At 52.4% G+C, this 23084-nt stretch overlaps 1 protein-coding gene across 3 annotated transcripts in view; it reads right to left on the bottom strand.

Moving 5' to 3' along the window:
* The window catches only part of PROM1 (prominin 1), a 135277-nt gene extending 130921 nt beyond the window's left edge, over window positions 1-4356 (bottom strand). For all 3 annotated transcript variants that reach the window (XM_070458089.1, XM_070458088.1, XM_070458091.1), the window contains exons 1-2: window positions 4281-4356; window positions 36-106 (exon numbers count right to left, since the gene is read on the bottom strand). The gene's annotated coding sequence lies outside the window, so the exon portion shown is untranslated. The remainder of the gene's footprint in view (window positions 1-35; window positions 107-4280) is intronic.
* Between the last annotated feature and the right edge of the window lie 18728 nt (window positions 4357-23084).

Here is a 23084-nt window from a genome sequence, read left to right as displayed (position 1 = left end):
GCATGCGTCCATCTTGGAGAAGAGAAATAACGCACCTGTGGTCACTGCATGAACAGCAGCTCGGCCCCCAGGGCCTCCGAAGACCCCATCGGCCAGGTCACCAGCACTGCTCGGAGCGAAACAGGGCAGATGAAGAAGAGCAAAGCCGGAGACAGTGAGAAGCAGGCCGAGAAAAAACCAAACAAAGCAAGAGGAGATCAACATGTTAGCCACGACTGTTTCTGGGAGCAATGGGACAAAAGTCTTTTTCTTTTAACTTACTTCCGTATCTTCCAGATTTTCTATTTTACAAACCTTTGTTTGAAAGCATGAGCATTAAAAGAAGAAAACTCTTTGAAGGCAAAAAGAGATCCCATAGCATTGTCTGAACATACCTCCATCCAATCCCGCCTTTTCTATTTTTTTAGGTTTGAAAGTTTTGCTATTGTTTGAGTTTATAAGTGATACATTTTGGTAACCAGTTTTTCTAGGAAAAAAATGAGAGTTTAAAGGATGCATTTAGTTTTCCCTCTGGAACTATTTAGTTTAAGGATTTCATGTAGTATAGTGTTAGTTGCTTAGTGGTGTCCAACTCTTTGGGACTCCATAGACTGTAGCCCATCAGGTTCCTCTGTCCATGGAATTCTCTAGGAAAGAATACCAGAGTGGGTAGCCATTCCCTTCTCCAGGGGATGGTCCTGACCCAGGGATCAAACCCGGCCGGGTCTAATGCATTGTAGGCAAATGCTTTACCATCTGAGCAACAAGGGAAGGCCACTTTAAAGGACAATTGACCAATATCTTCTATAAACATCAGAGTACATTGTTTGCATTTTTTTTATGGATAGTTTTTATTTCATTTACACAGTTGTAAAGTTTTATCTCTTTAGGGACTAAGCTGCATTCAAGGAGCTGAGTTTGCCCTGAGACATCATTTCAGGGCAACCCTCTTATTTGTCTATTCTTAGCTTCAGTGATGGTTTTAAAAATAAAATTTTAAATTGCAGCTTCAGCTGATGAGTCCAATGGGATAGCTACTGAACTTGGTAATTATAAGATTTCCTAGAATAAGTTTAATTGGCAAACAGATGCTTGCAATCAGCTGTTATTGTTGCTATAAATCTCTCTCTTGCCTTTTCAAGCTCTGGGTAAAGCTACACTAATTGTTTTAGCTTCCAGAACAGTGTTAGTTAGGCATCACACATTTATGGGGACTCATTGCAGCCAATTGTTTTGACTCAACTGGGACAGATGTCTGTGGAGCTCAGAGAAACTCCTCACACATACAAAAGACAATAAAAAGCTATTCTCATTCTTGTGGGAAAAGGTCACTTTTTTTACCCTTTGGTTGTTAGGATAAGGTTTACAAATCCATGCTTATTTATATCTAGCTACATCATCTTCTAGACTTTCACTCTGAATTGACAGGGATAAAAATAATTTGAATATAAGCCATTAAACTAAATATAAGCCATTTTGTCTCTAAGTATATATGTCTGACTTTAAACCCTTGTTCTGCTTCTTCCTAGCTGTGTGACCCTGGGCAGCTCACACAGCTTCTCTGATCCTTGTTTATAAAACAGGGATGGTAATGTACATGCCATAAGATGTATATCCTGTAAAATTGCTGTTTTTTGGAAATAAGATTTTGGAAATTAAAGTATATGATGGTGTGAAGCACCCAGAGCACATTTAAATTCATTTCCTTTGCCCCCTCTGATTCTCAGAGAAGAATGTCAGTTTTATTCAATTAAGCAAACATTAATTGAGCACTCATCATATGCAAAATCCTGGAGATACCAACACTCCATTTGAGATTTTTAAGAAGTTCATCATCTTCTAAGGAGGACAGACCCCTGTTATGTTCTAAAAGTCTAATGAAAGTGCTCAGAGATCCGAAGGAAAGGAATATTAGTTTTGCCTGGGACAAAAAGGTTTTCACAGAAACATTTAAGAGCTTCAAGCTAGACCCTGAAGGATGAGTAGTTCTGACCTAAAGAGAAGCAAGATTTGGAAAATGGAAAAAGGAAGAGAACACAGTAAGAGACAAAAGCAAGAAGGAAGACAAGACAGTAAATGTGTGCAGTGTGGCCAAGGAACACTGAGGAGAACTGGGTCTCCTCGGAGGAGAGGACCAAGTACCAGAGAGAGAAAGATGGGAGACAGAGTCACCAAAGGCTTAGAAATACCTGTGGCTCATCCACATTGCCTTTGCCAGCATCTGGCCCTTTAAGGCAGCCTGAGGTCCAGAAAGCAAGTGTTAGCACTCCAGTGGAAGGTCAGTACACACCTATCACCTGTAATTATTTACTCAACAGACCCTCACTGAGTATCTGCTATGTGCCAGGCCCTGTCTGAGACCCTTGAGAGGCAACAGGGAGCAAAACACGGCTCCTGCCTTCATGGGGTTCCATTTTCCCAGGGCAAGGTCACAGTGATCAGATACACAGATAAGTGTGCTGTAGAATAAACTTTGGGTTTCCCTGGTGGCTCAGATGGTAAAGAATCTGCCTGCCAATGCGGGAGACACAGAGATGTGGGTCGGATCCCTGGTTTGGGAGGATCCCCTGGAGGAGGCCATGGCTACCCACTCCAGTATTCTTGCCTGGAGAATCCCCATGGACAGAGGAGCCTTGCAGGCTATCGTCCATAGGGTCGCAAAGAGTTGGACACAACTGAGCAACTAAGCAACAGACAGAATGAAATTTGGGGAATAGAGCTGTGAAGTAAAAGTGTAGCAGATGGATGAGAGCTGTTTTCCAGGGGCGGTCAGAGATGTCTTTTGGAGATGATGCTTAACCAGAGACCCGAGTTATGTGAATAACTGTGGGAGAAGCTTCCAGGGAGAAGCGTGGCAGTGGCAAGGCCCTGATTCAGGCAGCTCCACGGGCTCGGGCAAGAGTCAGGAGCCTAGGTGTTCCCAGGGCAGTGCCAGGAAACAAGGTCAGAGATTTGACGGTGCAGATGAAGCTTCCTAAACCCTAAGCTCTATAACACGCCCCCCAATCATGCTCTGACCTTCTGAGCTTGGTCTTCCCAGAATATGAACTTGCCTCTTGCAGGGCAAAGTCTCTTGACCCTCCGTGGGCTCCCTCGGCCCTCACACAAACCCCTGGCCCCAGTGACCCCCATGGCGCACAAGCCTAGACACTCGAGTTCGGAAAGGCAGTGTCTGCAGGGATGCGGTCACGTGGGTGGCTGTGCCTCATCCGATTCTCGCCCCGCTCCTCCGGCTGCCCGTAACGATGGGGCGGGCCGGGGCAGGCTTGGCTCTGACACTCCTGTCTCCCCCGAGCGTCTCCCTGGTGTCATCACGCCCCCACCGCTCCTCTCACTTTCTGACCTAACCCTGAACACAGGCCCTTCCATCAGTTTGCCCCAGCCCTGAGACCGGGCTGGACGGCTTCGCAGGATTTTATAGGAGGCTCAGGGACCCCCGGAGGGACGCTAAGAGAGTAACTGACAACTGTCCCCGCCATGGCGGCTCTCAGAACCCTCCAGAGCACCTGCAGCTGCCTGTCCCGCTTGGCTCCGCCTCTTCCTGGGCAGCCCCCCGCCCCCGGGGTCCGGTCCCCTCAGAGGGGCCCTCAGAGGAGCAGGCAGCCAACTCCTCACCAGGTCAAGGCCCGCCTTCCACTCCACTTCCTGTCCCAGAATCCTCTTCTTCCTGCCTGATTGACGCCAGCGTCGCTGTGGGAGACGCTGCCCAGCACCCGGGGGCTTGGAGCCCCAGCTTGATCAGTCCTGAGTGAAACCGAGTCCACCTAAGGCTGAGTTCACGCACCGAGTTATGATTAACCTCTCTATCCCAGACTTCATTTCCTTTCTTGTCCTTCCCGGGCCCCCTCGGGATTGAAACTGAAATTGTTAGTCCCTCTGTCGTGTCCAACTCTGCGACCCCATGGACTGTAGCCCGCCAGGCTCCTCTGTCCGTGGAGATTCTCCAGGCAAGAATACAGGAGTGGGTTGCCCTTTCCTCCCCCAGGGGGTCTTCCCGACCCAGGGATCAAACTCGGGGTCTCCTGCATTGTGGGTAGATTCTTTACCGCCTGAGCCACCGGGGAAGCCCTCCTCAGGATTGGGGAGAGTCAAAGGAAAGAGGGAACTGACACCATACAGGACCCTGGGGGCCCTCCGTAAAAGCCCCTCCAAGCCCCACCGTCTCGTTCGGAGAAAAAAGGCCTGGGTACCCTATGCCGTCCCCACGTTCTGAAGAGCCGACTCAAGCAGTTAAAGATTAGAACAGTAGTCACTGGACTCCCGACTCCTCCTGGAGACACACACAAGAATCTGGTGCACACCTTGAGTTGTTCTGTAAAAGCTAAGACCCCACGAGGTGGAGTATGGTGACTGTGCAGAGCATAAGCTTGGAGACCCCGGGCTGGTGGTCTGATCACCATCGTTTCAGAAGGGTGGTGACTGAGATCCCTGAACTGTCGCCCTGCTACCTCACCGCTGACCAATCAGAAGGAGGCCCACAGTCAGGCATCCTAGGACCCTCCCTTAACCCTGTCTCCAAACCCTCACCTGCAAGCCATCCCAGATTCAGGTCTTTTGAGCCCGAGTCTCCCTGTTCTCCTCTTTTGATGTCCTGCAAGTCAACCCTGACTTTGCTGCCAACACCGCTGTCAGAGTTTGGCTCTTGGTGAATCAAACATATGAACCCTCACTCGGTAACAAGAGTTTTGCCTCAGAGTGTCTTTTCAACTGCCGTGATATGAACAGTTCAGTTGCTCAGTCATGTCCGACTCTTTGCGACCCCATGGAGTGCAGCACGTGCCAGGCCTCCCTGTCCATCACCAACTCCCGGAGTTTACTCAGACTCATGTCCATCGAGTCAGTGATGCCATCCAACCATCTCATCCTCTGTGGTCTCCTTCTCCTCCTTCCTTCAGTCTTTCCCAGCCTTAGGGTCTGCATGGGTGGAATTCATTCCCTCAAATTCATGTTCAAGTTTGTACCCCTAATATCTCAAAACGTGACCTTCTCCAGAGACAGGGTCCTTACAGATGTAATTGTTAAGGTAAGGTCATTAGGATGGGTCCTAATTCACATTGACTGGTGTCCTTAGAAAAAGGGGACATTTGGACAGAAAGACAGACATAGAGGGACGATGTTGTGCAGAGATACAAAGATGGCCGCCTGCAAGCCAAGGAGGGAGTCCTAGGACAGACCCTTCCCTCATGTGAGACAGTCCTGTCTGTGTGTGGCACTTGGCTACAGCGGCCTGAGCAAATGAACCCACACCCCACGGAGGGAGAGGTGTTGTCTCTACCTTACAGATAAGGAAGCTGAAGCTCATAAAGTTTTCGTGTTCCCCACAAGGCTTCCCTGGTGGCCTAGTGGTAAAGAATCTGCCCGCCAGAGCAGGAAGCACAAGTTTGATCCCTGGATCAAGAAGATCCCCTGGAGAAGGAAATGGCAATCTGCTCCAGTATTTTTGTCTGGAAAACTCCATGGATACAGGAACCTGGCAGGTTTAGGAGCCTGGGGACACAAAGAGTCAGACACGACTGAGCAACGACAACAGCAAGAAGGGTCTTACATCCAGGTGGAGGCTGAGATTTGGGCGGCCAAGCCCTCTCCCACCGCCTGGAGCTGCTCCTCTAGGTGGGGGCGTGGGAGGTTGGGGGGCCCTGGGGTTTCCCACGCCTGGAGCAGGCTGCACCCTTGCGCTGCAGCGGAGGAGGCCCCGACGGTAACCATGGTCACTTGTTCCTTCCGGGGTGAGGTGGAAACCGGTCCAGTGATCCCTCTGGTGCCCACATAGGGCAGGACACCTCCCTCCCCGGGAGGGAAGGGATGGATTCCTGGCGGCCAAGAGGAAGAAAGTTTCCTTATTTACATCGGAAAGCTAATGAAAGTCTCCTTGGGAGTTCCAGCTCTTTAACCCCAGGGGGCTGACCCCTGGGAAAATAAATAAGGCGGCTTTGGGAAACGTGTGAAAATGACAGGTGCACAGGAGGAGGCCCCTCTCCCAGGCTGCCGTCATCCCATCACCGCAGCTTGGGGTCTCCTGGCCCCTTCGCAGGGCCTGCTGGCCTTCACCCCCTTGCCTACGCTGGCTTCTCCACCCCTGGGGGGGCCTGGGGGCTGGGGGCAGGGGCTGCTCCTACCTCCCCCTTCAACAGGGAAGGAAACCCAAGTTCAAGGACGCAGAGAAAGCAGAGCTGAGATTGAAACACAAGATTTTACTGTCTCCCCATAGAAATCTCCCGGAGACCGTTGCCAAGCGCTGGCTGTTTGGAGGAGGGAAAATGAAAGTGTGAGTCACTCAGTCCTGTCCGACTCTGTGACCCCAAGGATGCAGCCCACCAGGCTCCTCTGTCCATGGGATTCTCCAGGCAAGAATACTGGAGTGGTTTGCCATGTCCTCCTCCAGGGGATCTTCCCCACCCAGGGAACGAACCTGGGTCTCCCACATTGGAGGCAGACTCTTTACTGTCTGAGCCACAAGGAAGACTTTGTAGGAGGGAAGGAGGGCTCTCTGTTGCGGCTGAAGGGCCTCGGAGCTCTCTCGTCATTGGCTCCCTCACCCACCCCGGCTCCTAAAAGTGTTGAAACTGGGAACCAGCTTGGTCCCTGCACCGAGGAGGCCCCGAGGCCACAGGGCAGGTGCAATCTGACCACTTCAGGGCTGGGTTTGTGGAGCAGGCGTCTCCCAAGAGCAGAGGTGCTGGGAGAAGATTCCAGGCCAGGAGATTGCTCGGCGCTGGGGTGGGGGTGGTGCTTCCAAGTTCTGCCACCTGACTTCCATCCCCTTCATCCTGTGACAGCAGCTTTCCAGCTGGGGCCCAGGGACCCGGGGGTCAGACTTGAAGGACGGAGGGGGCCTACGGGGTAAGTGACTCACCCGGAACGACCACATCACAGGGAAAGAACAGTAAGTCCGATGAGGGGGCAGCGAGCACGGACCTGCCACCCCCCTCCCCCGCCCCCCACCCTATGCCCTGGGGGTGGAGGCTGTGACAGGGTGGATCTTCCAGGCATCCAGGAGGGGGCAGGAGGCAGGGGAGGGGGCTTCTCATCCAGAAAAGGCCCTAAGGCTCCAAGGGGCCTGATAAGTGCCCTCCATGAGGGTGCTGGGGCCCCAACAGGGGACTGGCCTCCCCCAGAGCCTCAGGCAAAACCTGCAGAGGCGGCTTTCCCCACTGGAGCTCCTTCCCTGGGAGGAAGTGTGTGTGTGGGGTCATTCCAGCAGATCCAGCCCCTGGACTGGAATAAGCTACAGGCTCGAGTTTGTTTTCCTTCTTAAAATACTGAGACAAATTCACATTACATAGAATTAACTCCTGTCAGGAGTACAGTTCACAGGCATTTAGTCCATTTGCCATGTTGGACAACTACTGTCTCTGTCTAGTCCCAGCACGCCTTCATCACCTCCAGAGAAAGGTCACCTCCGACCTCGTGAAACAACTGCTCCGCCTCTCCCCCGGCCCCCAGGAGCCCCCCTCCCCGCAGTCTGCATCTGTCTTGCTGGGGTCACCTCTTCAGGATGCTTCCCACAAATGGCACTGTATGACCCTCTCTTCTCCTCAGCGACCCGCAGAGCACCAGATCAAGAAGAGCCGAACTGCGGTTTCCATTCTGATACACGTTATCCTACGTTGAGACTCTCGTGTGGGCTTCATAATGAAAGTCACACATTTCATGGCAGGAGACCCGAAAACTGACAAAAATCCCAAAACAGACACTTAAAATGGCCCCTGGCCCCATTGCTCAGAATAACTATGCTAATATTTCAGAGATAAATCTTCCACTTTTCCCCCCAAGCTAACATTAGTGAGCAGCCAGGCTGTGCTACCGGCTACGAGCCTGGGGTTGGTTTCATGACCTCTGTATCGCCTTTCCTCACCTGTACAAGGACATGAAAATAGTACCTAATTCAGGGGTTGATTGAGAGAGTGAATGAGTGCATAATACATGTGAAGAACTGAAGATGGAGCATCATAGAATAAATGCTGAGCCAATGCATTAAAGTGAAAGTCACTGTGTCATGTCTGACTCTTTGCGACCCCATGGACTATACAGTCCATGGAATTCTCCAGACCAGAATACTGGAGTGGGTAGCCTTTCCCTTTTCCAGGGGATTTTCCCAAACCAGGGATTGAACCCAGGTCTCCCACATTGCAGGCAGAGTCTTCACCAACTAAGCTACCAGTGAAGCCCAGCTATTATCATATTTTCCCCACAAATCAATGTCATGGGGATCATCATATCTGCAGAGGAAGAAACCGCGGGTCAGAGAGGTCAAGCAATTTGCCAAAAGGCAAAAAGGAAGCAAAACTGCTTTTCAAGTATGGGTGCGCTCCGTCGTCATCACCGCCTCCTTTTGCAGAGAAGGATGCCCAGGTGCTGGGAGGTTGGTGTCCGCGGTCACACAGCGAGCTGGGGCAAAGCTGGCTCCCAGCAGACCTGGCATCTGCCTCCGTCCCGCCCCCACGGCCCCCTCCCGGGTACCGAAGGCCCCTCACCTGGGATGGAGACCCCCTGGCCGGGGCCCTCACCTCTGTGCGGCTCCAAGCTCCCCATTCTCCCTCCTGGGTCCGCAGGGCTGCGGTCGGGGGCCTGGTCGTCTCCGGGGGGACCCGGACGCGCCCCTGCAGGGCCTCGGGAGAGCAGAGCGGAGTCAGACGCCCTGAGAAAGCCGGCTTGTCAGCGCCCGGGTCCCCGCCTCCGGGGCCGCCCGGAGCCGCTCGGAGACTGTCCAGGGCCCTCCGGCGAGGCCGCGCCAGGCCGCGCCGTCTGCTGCTGGCCCGGAGCCAGGCCCCGGCCGCCCCTCTCAGACGCCGTCCATGGGGGCTTCCCCTCCGCCCCGGAGCAGAGTGAGCCCTGAGCAACCCCGAGAAAAGCCTCAAGCCCTGAAGCTCGGAAGCCGTCTCAGGCCGGAGCTCTCAGCACTGCCCGCTCAGCGCTCTCAGCGTTGCTTTGTAACCAGAACAATCCCTGGGGAGTGGAGCCTTCCCTGAGATTCCACGGGAGAGCTTCGAGGCTGCAGCCTTCTCCCAGGATGCGAATTAAAAACACCACTCGACCAAGTCAGCATCACAGATAATTCGCAGTGGAGGACCGCGGGGCCCCAGGGCTCAAGCGTGGCTGGCATCCCTGCAGGGCTCTCGTCCCCGCCGCCCTCTTTCTGTCTGGAGGCCTCTGGAGACCAGGGCACTTCTCGGCAGGAGCTGCGCCCTCGTCACTAGGGGCCCACGCGCTGCTTGGGTCCCTGCTGCCCCCGGGGAGCCCCGTGTCGGTGAGGCGGCCTGGCTCGTTGGACGGAGGTTGACTCTGTAAGCGGAACACCCCTCCCCCCAGTGAGGCTCCTGCGTCCTCCAGCTGGGGACTTGGCGGAACTCCGGTAAACCTCCGGGTTCCTCGGTTCCCAGGGTGTCCCCAGGTGAAGCCTTGTTCGTGAACTTAGAAATTGCAAATGCCTTGGACTGTGTCCCTGGAGGCTGTCAGGCACCCTAGGCGATGAGAGGACTGAGCAGGCGGAGCCCTGCTGCGTGGATGGTGATGCTGGGGTTTGGGTGTGGCCTTGACACCCGGGAAGACTCACAACGTCCACTTGGGATAGACCCGTGGGGCAGGTGATGCCTGGGGAACTCTGCCTGCCCAGCCTCTCTCCTTGGCCCTTTTGAGCAAGTGAAAACTCACTTGATACACCTGGAAAATCCTGCTCATCCAAAACCCATGGAGAAGGCTCCCAGACACAGAGGAGATCCCTACCCTAGAGTTTAATTGACGGAACAGGGGATAAAGCAACAGGATCTCTCCGACATCTAGAGCCGAGGTCCCCTGCCCCTGGACCACGGACGGGTCCCAGTCCATGGCCTGGGAACTGGGTTGCATAGCAAGAGGTGAGTGGTGGGCGAGCAAGTGAAGCCTCCTCTGTATTCACAGCCACTCCCCATCGCTCCCATCACCGCCTGAGCTCCGCCTCCTGTCGGACCTGGGGTCGCATTAGATTCTCATAGGAGGGAGAACCCTACTGTGAGCTGGGCCTAGGTGGCATGCTCCTTAGAGAATCTGCCGATCTGATTCTGGATTTTGGTGAGGTGTGTAACTATTTCATTATGTATCACAATGAAATAATAATAGAGGCAAAGTGCAATGGGCTTCCCTTGTGGCTCAGCTGGTAAAGAATCTGCCTGCAATGTGGGAGATCTGGGTTTGATCCCTGGGTTGGGAAGATCCCCTGGAGAAGGGAAGGGCTGCCTACTCCAGTATTCTGGCCTGGAGAATGCTATGGATAGTTTAGTCCATGGGGTTGCAAAGAGTCAGACACAACTGAGCGACTTTCACTTTGTCACACTTGTCACTTTGCACAATCAATGTAATGCAGTTGAGTCATCCTGAAACCATCCCTAACCCTCCTGTCATCTGTGCAGCAGACCCTCCTGGGGGTGCCTCTCAGCTGGCTTGACCCTCTTCACCTGCTGCCAAAGCCCCCGCCAGGTCTGGGCATCCCCTCTCCCACCCGCTCACGGGAGCTGGCCCCGCTGAGCCCATGGGCAGTGGATGCCACTCGGTCTGAGCCATCCGTGGTCCCTCGTCACCCGCATCCATGATGGCTTAGGCCATGGGAGGCGGCCCTGGTTCCTGAGGGAAAAGGAGAGGGTCCTTTGGGGATTGGGGGAGGATTTCCTCCCTGATGGAAAGGATGTGTGAGGAGAAATCGCCCCTCCTGTTCCCGGATGTGATTCCGAGAAGATTCTGATCAGAGGCTGAGCCGCTGTCTTGCAGCCACGAGACAAAGCTGAGAACAAAGCCAGCGAATGAGCAGCGCGGAAGCACCCGGGCCCTGGGTCAGGTTGACAGCCCACTCCCAGCTGACGCTCTGCTACTTGTATCTGAGAGAACAGATCTGTAGTTGCTGAAGCTGTCGCTGTCCATGCTTGAGTGTGTGTGTGAGGATCGCTAGGCGGAGCTTGGTAAAGCACAGGGGTGTGAGTTGCGGCTGAGAGAAGCTCCCGAGTTTGAGTTTCCAGCAAATCTCAGATGATGCCGATGCTGATCCTGGGCTACACTCTGAGTCAAAAATGAAAGTTAGTCCCTCAGTCATGTCCGATTCTTTGCAACCCCATGGACTGTAGCCCACCTGGTTCCTCTGTCCAAGGAATTTTCCAGGCTACAATACTGGAGTGGGTTGCCATTTCCTTCTCCAGGGTATCTTCCTGACCCAGGAATCGAACCCACATCCCTGCATTGCAGGCATATTCTTTACTGTCTTAGAGCAGGCATGGCTGAAAGTCATTTTAGTCATGCACTCTATTTCTTGCAGCCCAGAGCATGCTAGCTGTTAAGTGCTTTTGACCCATATGTGACAACAGAGAACTCTACTTCACATTCACAAAGGTCTGATGCAGCCCTAGTTCATCTGATCTTCAGATTCAGGAGGTGACTTGCTTTGCAGATGAGGAAGCCGAGACCTAGACAATTGCACTTGCTGGAAGTCTTTTGTTGGCGAGGGACAGAATGCTGGCTCCAAAGGAGTTTAAACATAAAGGTTGTTGACTTAGGTGTCCAGAAAGAATAGGGGCAAATCCAGGCAGAGCCGGGTCCAGTCGTTCCAGTGATGTTGCCAGGTCTTGTTTTGTTTTATTCTCTCTGACTGTTGACCAACTTTCTTCAAGAAGCAGAGAACCTGACCATTAGTAACCTAAGGTTCTCACTGCCCCCCACAGGACTGAGATCCCCAAATGAAGTGTTTCTCTTGTACCGTGTCCACATATGAAGCCCTTGGACCACTCACTGGGAGGAAAGAATGGAATTGGTGAGAATGGTTAGGAAGCAACCCCAGTCTCCAGGCATGAGATGATATGGCTCGTGGCAGGCTGGGAGGCACAAAGATTGTGAAAAGCAGCAGAGTGTGTTTAAATTCAAGTATCTTCATGAGATTTTCATTTACATATATTTAAACATCAGACAAAAATACCAGAATTCTTGTTGCAGGGCTTGATCCTGAAAATGTGATTCCCTGTGGTTGGAGTTTTTCTTTGACCCTGCAGCTTGAAAATGTTAATTATTGCCTCCTCTGACTCAATGGACGCGTTTGAGCGAACCTCAGGAGATGGTGAAAGGCAGGGAAGTCTGGCATGCTGCAGTCCATGGGGTCGCAGAGTTGGACAAGACTGAGAAACTGAACAACCATTAGTTATAGGGACCCTGAAAGCAGAAAGCATATCATTCATTCATTTCCTCAACAAATATTTGCTGGCCCTTCTGTGTGCCTGACTGGAGGAATAGCATCGATGATGCTGTGTCCATCCCTTTGAGGATATGGCATCTGGACACTCCGGCTCCTCATAGACCAAACATCCCAGGAGGGGCAGCCTTGGGGCAGAAAGAATCACTTCATCACACTCTCCTTCAATTTTCCTTTAGGTTTCTATAGGCAGCTTTGTCTTGGGTTTGACCACAGACTGATTCTACCATCTGCCAATTTAGAATTTGGTCAAATGTGCTTTTAGTGACCTCCAAAATGCACACACATACTCACACACACACAGACACACACACATGCACACTCACACACACATATACACACTCTCTCTCTGTCTCACACACACACACATTGCACATACATGCCTCATGCTCCCAATGTCTTCAAGCCTCCCCAGGCTGGAGTTATGATCGCCTTGACCATAATCCCTATGGTTTGCAGGTAGGTCTTCTGTTTATACTCCAGGCCTTTTCCATACCAAATAGCCTATTAGCTGAGTCAGAATGGATCTCAAACACCAGCTTCCAGACTATCTTCAGATCCCCTGCACACCCCTCTGGATCTTAAGACTTGAATCAGACTTGTTTTGCCAAAATTCCACTCTTTTCTCGAGGTCCCTCACAGAGCTCGCAGCACCTTCAGTGGCTGTGTGAATCCATCCGTCTTTGGGTGACAGAAACAGTGGGGATCACAGCTGGGGTCTGCCTGCCAGCCAGGGACTGACTTCACGCCTGTATCGTTTAGGCCTTAGGGTTGGCTCTCCTGTGTGTGACTACGCAAGAAACTGACAGGGGTTTAAACACAACAGGTGTTTATCTCTTCCTTATGTAACCGAGTCTGGAGATGGACTGCTCAGGGTAGAATGATGGCCTCGTAGCCATCAAGACTTAGGTTCCTTTTACTTTTTGCTTCTCCATCGTCACATATCCTCAAGGTCACCTCTGATCCATGTCCAGTGCATGACAGCCAAATTGGAGGTGAGAAGGAGAGATGATGGGAAAAGCAGAGTGTGTATCTCCTTCATTGAAGTGAATTTTCCTGCAGGTTCCACCTAAGAGTTTTGTTTGTATACAGGGACAAAGATGTTGTTGTCCACTAACAGTTACTTCTTTAGATGAAAAGCAACCCACCTTTAGCTGGGGTCATCACAGTGTGGAACAGAGACTATCTTTTTCGGTTTAGATATCTAGCCACTGGAAAGGAGATGGACGGTCAAGTCCAGCTTCTAGAAAGTGTCTTTCAGTCTGGCTCCTGCTGGCTGGAATGCAGAAGTGATGGCTGGAGTGCAGAAGACATTTTGGACCATATGCTGAGGATATTAAACGAGATAGAAGGTGCCTCGGTCTTTGACAATCATGGGATGTCTGTACCAGACTTGGTTGGCCCACAGGCAGGCAGTATTGTGAGACCTAAACATCTACCTTGATTTAGGGAGTGTTATGTTAACCGTTGGTGCAGAGCTGGGCAAATATCATAAGTAATACACAGGTGGCTACCAACTCCTCCTCAGGCAGTGACTCTCAACTGGGAGTTTAGGGATTGGAACTGGAGGTCATGCTTTCTTTAGGGTATTTATCAGAAGCTCCAGGGAACTTTGGCTAACTGACACCCTTTTCCGACCCCAGCCCCCTGACCAGAGGTTCTGACACACCCAACACCCTATTGGAAATCATTGTAGGAACAATGTTAATGAGGGACACATGTTAAGCAAGGTAATAGTATGGAGGCAGGAAAGAAGTTGAGCCTATTTAAGCTAGAGTCCATCCTAAAGGAGATCAGTCCTGGGTGCTCATTGGAAGGACTGATGTTGAAGCTGAAACTCCAATAGTTTGGCCACCTCATGCAAAGAGTTGACTCATTGGAAAAGACCCTGATGCTGGGACGGATTGGGGGCAGGAGGAGAAGGGGACGACAGAGGATGAGATGGCTGGATGGCATCACCGACTCGATGGGCATGAGTTTGAGTAAACTCCGGGAGTTGGTGATGGACAGGGAGGCCTGGTGTGCTGGGACTCATGGGGTCGCAAAGAGTCGGACACAACTGAGTGACTGAACTGAACTGAACTGAACTGAAGCTAGAAGGCTGATGATCACACGGGCACAATCTGGAGGATGAGCGGTGGAGGTGGCTTAGGTGGGTGACATTAGATTTGGAGCTGACTGAGGCATCCAAGAGGAGGTGTCCATCCACGCCACCTAGCCACACGGTGATGCCCAGAAGCCGGTCAGAACAGCCGCCTTGGAAGTCACTGCGGAAAAGTTCTTTTTGAAGACTTGAGATCTGTAAGGAGAACAGACACAAGAGGGAACCCACGCCAGGGGGTCCATCCAGGGCTGAAGGGCAGGGAGAAAGTAGAGCAAATGGAAATGAAGGAGACAAAGAAGCAGCATCTGGAGAAAGGGAGAAAGCAGGGCCGCGGCGACGGCTGAGTCCAGGCAGCAGCGTTTCTGGAGGCAAGGGGGAGATGGAGTGGAAGCACCAAGAGCTCAGAGTCAAGAAGGACAGACAACAGCAGAGCAGGCGAGTGAGCCTGGGGTTCAGAAACCTCTGGTGACCCCACGGGGTGGGGCTCAGGGCCTTATAGCAGGTGGGACAGGTGGCAGTTCCATGAAGTCTAAGACAAAATAAATAACAGTAATGCAAGAGGCAGCTGTGAAAACCCCCTTGATGGATCAGATCATTTCCTGAAAGCAAAGGTTATAACCAGATCCTGCGCTTGTATGATACTTGATGCCTTGCCAGGCAAAACAGGCTGCATAATTTGCAAGACTTAGTGCAAAACCAAATATGAGTTCCTTGTCCAAAAATTATGAAAAAAGATTTAAAGTTGGTGACAGCACAGCATTGAAACGAGTGTGGACCCCTGTCCACCCGGACAGGTTGTGGTTTATTATCGCAAAAGCTCAAGAGTGTGAGCAGCAACAAAAAGAGGGGCGCGGGGCTTGGGGAAGGGTCCAGGGGAATCCCAGGGGTGAGGAGCCCGTGGTCCTCTCCCAGGAGACTCAGGATGGTCCTCACTCCTCCAGGCCGCCGCGTCAGACGTGTGCACTGTGAGACGCGCACGTGAGACGTGTGCACTGTGAGACGTGCACGTGAGACGTGTGCACTGTGCCATTAGCCAGCCAACTGCACACACCCACCCTGGGTGTCCAGGGTCTTTATGGAGATGAGCCATTCAGGCACAGCTGACTGCCTCTGTGGCTGACTTTTGTATGTAGCTCCTTCCAGCAGGGCAAGCTGATACTGCTTGGCCCATGGGCCCCACCCTAGACCACAAGATCAGGGCAAACTGTCTGGCATAGCCCCAAACCCAGGTAACCAAAGGCACTGCTAGCAGGCAGAACATTCCAAGGGCTTGGAGGTTACCTCCCAGGAGCTGGAGGCAAAGTCACGCCTTTGGGCACAATCAATCCTTTATTGCAGGGCTCCTTAACCCCTGGGACTCAGACTGGTACTGGTCCTTGCCCTGTTAGGAGTGGGCCCCATGGCAGGAGGTGAGCGCCAGGTGAGTGAAGCTTTATCTATTGCTTGCATCACTGCCTGAACCACTCCCCATCTGCCACCCCCCACCCCCACTGTCCTTGGAAAAATTGTCTTCCACAAAACCTGCGCCTGGCGCCAGAACACTTGGGGACTGCAGCCTCACTGCGCACCAAGCCGCCTCTAACTCCAGCTTGTCTATCTGTTTCTCTGGAAGGGAGGGCTCAGGCCTTTTCTTAGAAAGTCCCTCCAACGTGCCTGCCCGCCTGGACCTTCTCCCAGTCCCCGGAGGTGGGCACAGCAGACATTGTGATCTCTAGTTCCCAAATGAGTCTGCGGAGGCCCGGAGTGTAGCAGAAACTTCTTCAAAGTCACCCCGGTTGTTCTCATGCTCACGTGTCCGGGACCTAGGCCCGTATCCTTCAGACTGCACCCAGCTGCCAGGGGCAGGGGTCACCCGCTGGGCAGCAGCTGCGCAGAAGAAGCGGTCATTGGAAAGGTCACAAGAGTGAAGTCAGCTGTGCTTCACCTCAGGTGCACTGAGATATGAATTTTTTTAAAAACCCATGCAAGCCTGCTGAAATTAACCATCCACGTTGGCCATCGAAGCGTCCTCCCGGGAGAATACAGAGGCAGGGTTTGTGAATACATTTCTGCCTGTCGTTACAAGCTGCCAAAAATAGTCTTCCTTCTCTGTGTTGGGGAATCTGGCCAGCCTTTCCAGGAGACAGGACGATCCCGGGGTGCCTCCCTGCACCCCTTGAATGGAAGCCAAGCCTGTCTCTAGCACTGCTGTGAATTCCCTGAGCCACTGGTCCTCCGCCTTGCCTGAGAGGCTGAGCCCTTCGTGATTCACTGAGCTGTCCCCCAGCCAGGGGACAGTTCTCTCCCCAGCCTTACCGCCGGCTGGTCCCATCTGCCGCGGGGAACCTGGGGGGGAGACGGTCACTAAGGTAACCCGAGGCCCGGGGGGCAGACACACAGACTCACAGCAGCTGCCAGTGCTGGGCACGCGGCCTGCGCCCTGCTCTGGGCGGGGGGCGGGGAGGCTCCCAGGGGTCCTCTGCCAGCTGAGACCTCCAAACCGGGGCATGTGCAGCTGCCTGGAGTGAGCCTTCTAGGTCTCCGCACACTCCTGTCGGATCATGGCGACCCCAGGGACCTTGGGGACCCCCTCTCCAACTGGCGAGACTGCAGCCAGGATGGAACTGACACTTAGCAGCAGAGCGGGGACTTACCCTCAGTGGTCCTGACCCCTGCTCTTCCTTTGGGGTGACGTCTTGATGCAGTGGGCTCCCCAGGATCCCATAGAGAGGGGCTGAACACTGCGGTCGTGGGCGGCATTCATTCACTCATTCACTCACATAGCAGACTTTTACTTGAGTGTTTACTGTAGCCATTTCCCAGGGCTACCACAATTTGGTGACCTGAAATAGCAGGAAGTTATTTTTGAACAGTTCTGGAGGCCAGAAATCCAAAGTCAAGGGCGTACTCCCTTCAAAGGATGTGGGGGCGTGTCCTTTCCCATCTCTTCCAGCTCCTGGCAACTCTGGGCATCCCTTGGCTGGGGTCTGCATCCCTCCAACCTCGGGTTCCTGGACGTGTCCTGAGCTGCAGGCCTGGGCTCCTGAGCAGCCGATAGGGACACCGGGCCTGAGGGCTCGGCCTCTGGATTTCAGGGGCCCCAGGGCAAGTGGCACCTCCTTCCTGGAGCTGCTCTGGAGGCCCACGGAGGATCAGCAGCAGGGGTGGAACCTGCTCCCCTGGGGCTGGGCGGGCCATGGGAAGTCAAGGAAGGAACCAGACTAGAACCTTCCTGGAAAAGCTGTTCAGGAGGCTGCTGACCGGGCAAGGGGACCTCCAGGGTGAACCCCTCGGGTCAGAGATATGATGGGACTTCCCTTGGGGTCCCGGGGTTAAGATCTCATACTTCCACTGCAGAGGCCATGGGTTCGACCCCTTGTGGGGTAACTAAGACCCCCACATGCCAAGTGGTACGACCAAAAAAAAAAAAAAAAGATGTGAGAGGTCAGACAGAGCACACCTCCCACGCCAGGAGCCCCAGGAGGTGACAAGGGTGGGGAAACGAGGGATGGGGGTGTCTCTGAAGAGCCCACAAAACACCCCATGAAGGAAAGAGGAGAAAGGGGGCTGTCAAGAATGAATTACATACCCCCCTCAAAGTATGCTGGGTCCTGCACCCCAGGGCCTGTGAATGTGATCTTACTTGGGAATGGGCTTGTGGCTAATGTCGTTAGTGAAGATGAGGTCACCCCTCATCTTCAGAGGAGGAGGTGGTCTTAAACCCCCGTGACTGGCATCCTTATAAGAAGAGGGGACTCCGCAGGCGCAGAGAGGAAGAGGCTGTGTGAAGACAGAAGCAGAGACTGGAGCGATGCTGCCCACAGCCCAGGATACCAGGAGCCAACAGAAGCTGAAAGAGGCAGGGAGGAGCCTCCCCTGAGACTTCAGAGGAAGTGTGGCCCTGCCCAAACCTTGATTTTGAACTTCTGGCCTCCAAATTGTAAGAGGGTAGATTTCTGTTGGGTTAAGCGCCCCAGATTGTGGTGGTTTGTTAGGACGGCAGCCCTGAGAAATTAACCAGAGGGCCCGCCTTTGGTTGCATGGCAGGTTGTGGTGGTTATTTAGTTGCTAAGTCGTGTCTGGCTCCTTGCAACCCCATGGACTGTAGCCCACCAGGTTCCCCTGTCCAGAGGATTTCCCAGGTAAAAATACTGGAGTGTGGGGCCATTTCCTCCCCAGGGGCTCCTCCCTACCCAGGGATCGCACCCAGGTCTCCCGCGTCTCCCACGCTGCAGGCAGTTTCTTTATCACTGAGCTTCCTGGGAAGCCCATACAGCAGGAACCAGCAGCCTGAGATCCCAACAGGAATTCAACAGAGCTGTCTGTCTGCACATCTCCTTCCTCTTCGCTCTCTCTTCTCCTCCGGCTCCGGAGGATCCAGACACACCAGGTGTATGGAGGAAAGGAGAGGAAACACATGAGTACAGACCAGCCACTGGCTGTCTCTAGGAATTAACTACCCTGGGAGGGGCTCCAGGGTCAGCAGAGCCCCAAGATGTCAAAGCATCAAAGAATGCAGAGTTAAAAGGCCCGATTAATACAAGAACGGTTTCTTTGCTACTGCAGAACTGACCGATTGCGTGAGGTATGGCTTCTGCAACCTTCTGGAAGGTGAGGAAACAGGATGAGCTGAAGGACATACGGTGTCCTCACGCCTGCTGCGGTTCTGCCTGCACTGGGGGAAGGACATTGCTTTGAACCAGACGAAAAAGAAAAAAACAAGTCAGCCTCAGATTAGATTGAAATCTTTAACTGTCTGAAAATAGCCAGAATGAGCTACTGAATCCACCTATGCCATGCGGGAAGTTGCCTCCAAGAGTCCAGACGGGGAAAGGACTCCAAGGACACGTGCAGGTAGAAATATCTGATGGGCTCTGATAGGAACTACCCCCTCAGCTGCAGCAGGTGGAGCCAGAACGACTCTGAAGACACAGGTGATGGCAGGAAGTGATCTCAAAATCCCTGCCATTCCTGGTGACTTTCCAAAACGGAAAGAATGCTCAGTTCAGCTTCACAGAAGGTCTTCTCTGGGGACTGAAACCAAACCCTGAGCTCAGGTCACTTCAGAGAAATGATCTGGACTTCAAGGAATTGCAAAACACGTGTTCGGGCTACAGATTCCCCTGGAGGCTGACCAGCCTTCTGCGGTGAAGATGGGCTTTCAGAGAGGGGGACACCTTTGAGACTGGAGGTGGTGATGCAAATGCCAGTGCAAACAGATCGGGGCTTCCTGGTCGAGGGCCTGGGTGCTTGGTGCAGATGCTGTGGGTCTTTGCTCTTGGCCAGTTGTGCAATTGGCTATGTGGCTTTATCACCAGGGTTTACTGCAGGAAACAAGACCCTCTAGTGGTTTCTAGGCAGAAAGAGAATTAGGACAGGGAACTAGATGGCTACAAAGTCATCTGAAGGCTATGGAGAAAATGGGGGGGCGGGGGGAGTGGCTCTAGACTGGATCTCCAGGATTCCCTGGTGCTAAAGTGATTAAAGGGCTTACCTGATAGCTCAGTTGGCAAAGAATCTGCCTCCAGTGCAGGAGACTCTGGTTCGATTCCTGGATCAGAAGGGTCTGCTGGAGAAGGGATAGGCTACCCACTCCAGTATTCTTGGGCTTCCCTTGTGGCTCAGCTGGTAAAGAATCCACCTGCAATGTGGGAGACCTGGGTTTGATCCCTGGGTTGGGAAGATCCTCTGGAAAGGGGAAAGGCTACCCACTCCAGAATTCTGGCCTGGAGAATTCCATGGACTGTATGTCGAGGGAGTCGTAAAGAGTGGGACACCACTGAGTGACTTTCACTTTCACTTTCCAGTGGTTAAGACTCTGTGCTTCCACTGCAGGGGGTGCAGGTTTGATCCCTGATCAGGGAAATAAGATCCTGCTTACAGCACAGCACAAGCACACACACACACACACACACACAAGTCAACTGAGTCTCCAGCAGTGTGTGAAGAGTAGACAGGATTTGTTTTCATCGGTACATTAGGAAACTGATACGATAGTGACTGTTGTCAAGGAAGAAGTGTGTCATGCTCACAGATCCCCCGAAACAGGAGGTCTGGCGAGCTATGCAGGGCCACGTGGGAAAGCACCACGGTCCTTCGGAGGCCGTGAGAGCAAGAGGAAAACGTGGACAAAGAAGAGCCTCTACCCTGTTCCCAGGGAAGGGACTGGCTGAGGGCAGGCTGGCTTGGGGTTGGCTGGTGGGAATAACTTCAGCAGACTCTGGGGCATGGATGCTGTCCCTGGGAGTCTGGTCCCCGGCTTTGGCGGGGAGTAGGGCAGGTGAGCGGTGGCTCAGATGGTGAGAGCCTTAGAGGAGGTGGCTGGGGGTCTGGGCTCTGCATTACTGGTCGGTTTGCGTAGGAAACACAAGAGTACAGGCCAGCCTCTGGCTGTCTCTAGGAATTAGTTACCCTGGGAGGGGTTCCAGGGTCGGCAGGAGCCCAAGATGTCAAAGCATCAAAAAATGCAGAGTGAAAAGGCCTGATTAATACAAGAATGGTGTCTTTGCTACTGCAGAACTGACCGATTGCGTGAGGAATGGCGTCTGCAACCTTCTGGAAGGTGAGGAAGCAGGCCTCAAGGAAGCTGCTGAGTGTCAGAGGATCAACAGGTGTGTACAGATTGCTAGCAGAGCTAAGGCACCAAGTCCTCCAGCCGCAGCGCCTGCTGCTGTTCTCATCATTGTTCCGAACTGTGTACTTGGGCTCCACAGCGATCATATCACTAGGTTTGCAGTTAAAAGGGAAATCGTCCCTGTCATCTGATTATCCACTAACAGTGCAATATCCCAGGGGCACAGTTCTGCTCACACGTGCTTATTTGGGAGCACCTGTTGTTCGGTCACTCAGTCATGTCTTTGTGACCCCATGGACCGCAGCACACCAGGCTCCTCTGTCCTTCGCCATGTCCTGGAGTTTGCTCAAATTCATGTCCATTTAGTCCGTGATGCGATCTAACCATTTCATCCTCTATCACCCCCTTCTACTTTTACCTTCAGTCTTTCCCAGCATCAGGGTCTTTTCCAATGAGTCGGCTCTTCATATCAGGTGGCTAAAGTATTAGAGCTTCAGCTTCATTAGTCCTTCCAATGAATATTCAGGGTTGATTTCCTTTAGGATGGACTGGTTGGATCTCCTTGCAGTCCAAGGGACTCTCAAGAGTCTTCTCTGGTACCACAGTTCTAAAACATCAGTTCTTCATTGCTCAGCCTTCTTCATAGTCCAGCTCTCACATCTGTACATGACTACTGGAAAAACCATAGGTTTGATTATATGCAGCTTTGCCAGCAAAGTGTTAATCTCTGCTTTTTGTTACGCTGTCTAGGTTTGTCAAGGGCTTCCCTGGTGGTTCAGATGGGAAAGAATCTGCCTGCAGTGTGGATCCCCTGGAAGATTCCTTGGAGATGGGAATGTTCCCACTCCAGTATCCTTACCTGGAAAATCCTTTGGACAGAGTTCATAGAGTCGCCGAGAGTCAGACAGGACTGAAGCAACTGGGCGTGCACTATATGTGTCACAGCTTTCTTGCAAAGAGCAGGGATCTTTTAATTTCATGGCTGCAGTCATTGTCCACAGTGATTTTGGAGCCCAAGAATATAAAATCTGTCACTGCTCTCACTTTTCCCCATCTGTTTGTCATGACAGGATGGGATCAGATGCCATGAACGTTTCTAATGTTGAGTTTCAAGCCATCTTTTTCACTCTCTTCTTTCCCCTTCATCAAGAGGCTCTTTAGCAGCACTTAGGTGCACCAGGTTCAAGTGAATAGCAGTGTCCTGGGGATAAGCGAGTAGTTTTGAACCTCATTTTTCCATGAGGACTTGGGCCTTGCTGGGGGTTATGTTGCCTAGGAGAGGACCTGCTGACAAGGATGGTTTCCAGCACCTTTTTGAAATATCCCAATAGTTCATCCACACGTGGTATGTTTTCTGCTGCCCATGAGGTAAGCTGCAAAATGAGCCAAGCCTCAAAGCAGAGTGATGAGGAGGCAAACCCCAAATTCAACCAGGGAGGGCCAATCCTTGAATGTGCATTTCCTGGAGTTGGGGAAACCAAGTGAGGGAACTGTTCGGTGAACAGGGTCAGAGGACATCAGGGGTGGCAGACCATAGAGTGCTCCCCTACGTCAATGAAGGCCAGTGTCTCAGCTTGCTGGTTGCGCCCCGTTTTCCAGAAGACATCTGCATTTCTTTGCGCTCTTTCACTCACAACTTTTATGGATTGTATTAACAACTTATCCTTCACAACTACAAATGTGATACAGACTCATTGTAAGACTGAGAAATGTATAAAAATAAATCACCACAATGACAACAGGGGTCATACAGTAGGTCCCCTATAAACAAAGTAGTTCCATTCTGTTCTGTTCTGAGCATGCTGCTTGAAAATTCAACAAAGTTAGCCTAGGTACCCTAACTAACACGATAGACTATACAGTTCAGTTCAATTCAGTTCAGTGGCTCAGTTGTGTCCGACTCTTTGCGACCCATGAACTGCAGCATGCCAGGCCTCCCTGTCCATCACCAACTCCCAGAGTTCACCCAAACCCATGTCCATCGAGTCAGTGATGCCATCCAACCATCTCATCCTCTGTCATCCCCTTCTCCTGCCTTCAGTCTTTCCCAGCATCAGGGTCTTTTCCAATGAGTCAGCTCTTCGCATCAGATGGCCAAAGTACTGGAGTTTCAGCTTCAGCGTCAGTCCTACCAATGAACACCCAGGACTGATCTCCTTTAGGATGGACTGGTTGGATCTCCTTGCAGTCCAAGGGACAGTCATATAGTACTACACAATACTGTAATAGATTTATAATACTTTTCA

This window comes from Odocoileus virginianus, chromosome 29 (genome assembly GCF_023699985.2).
Source record: "Odocoileus virginianus isolate 20LAN1187 ecotype Illinois chromosome 29, Ovbor_1.2, whole genome shotgun sequence".
Classification (NCBI taxonomy): domain Eukaryota; kingdom Metazoa; phylum Chordata; class Mammalia; order Artiodactyla; family Cervidae; genus Odocoileus; species Odocoileus virginianus.
Note: the sequence above shows the minus strand (reverse complement) of the source record. Positions and strands in the feature narration are given on the sequence as shown.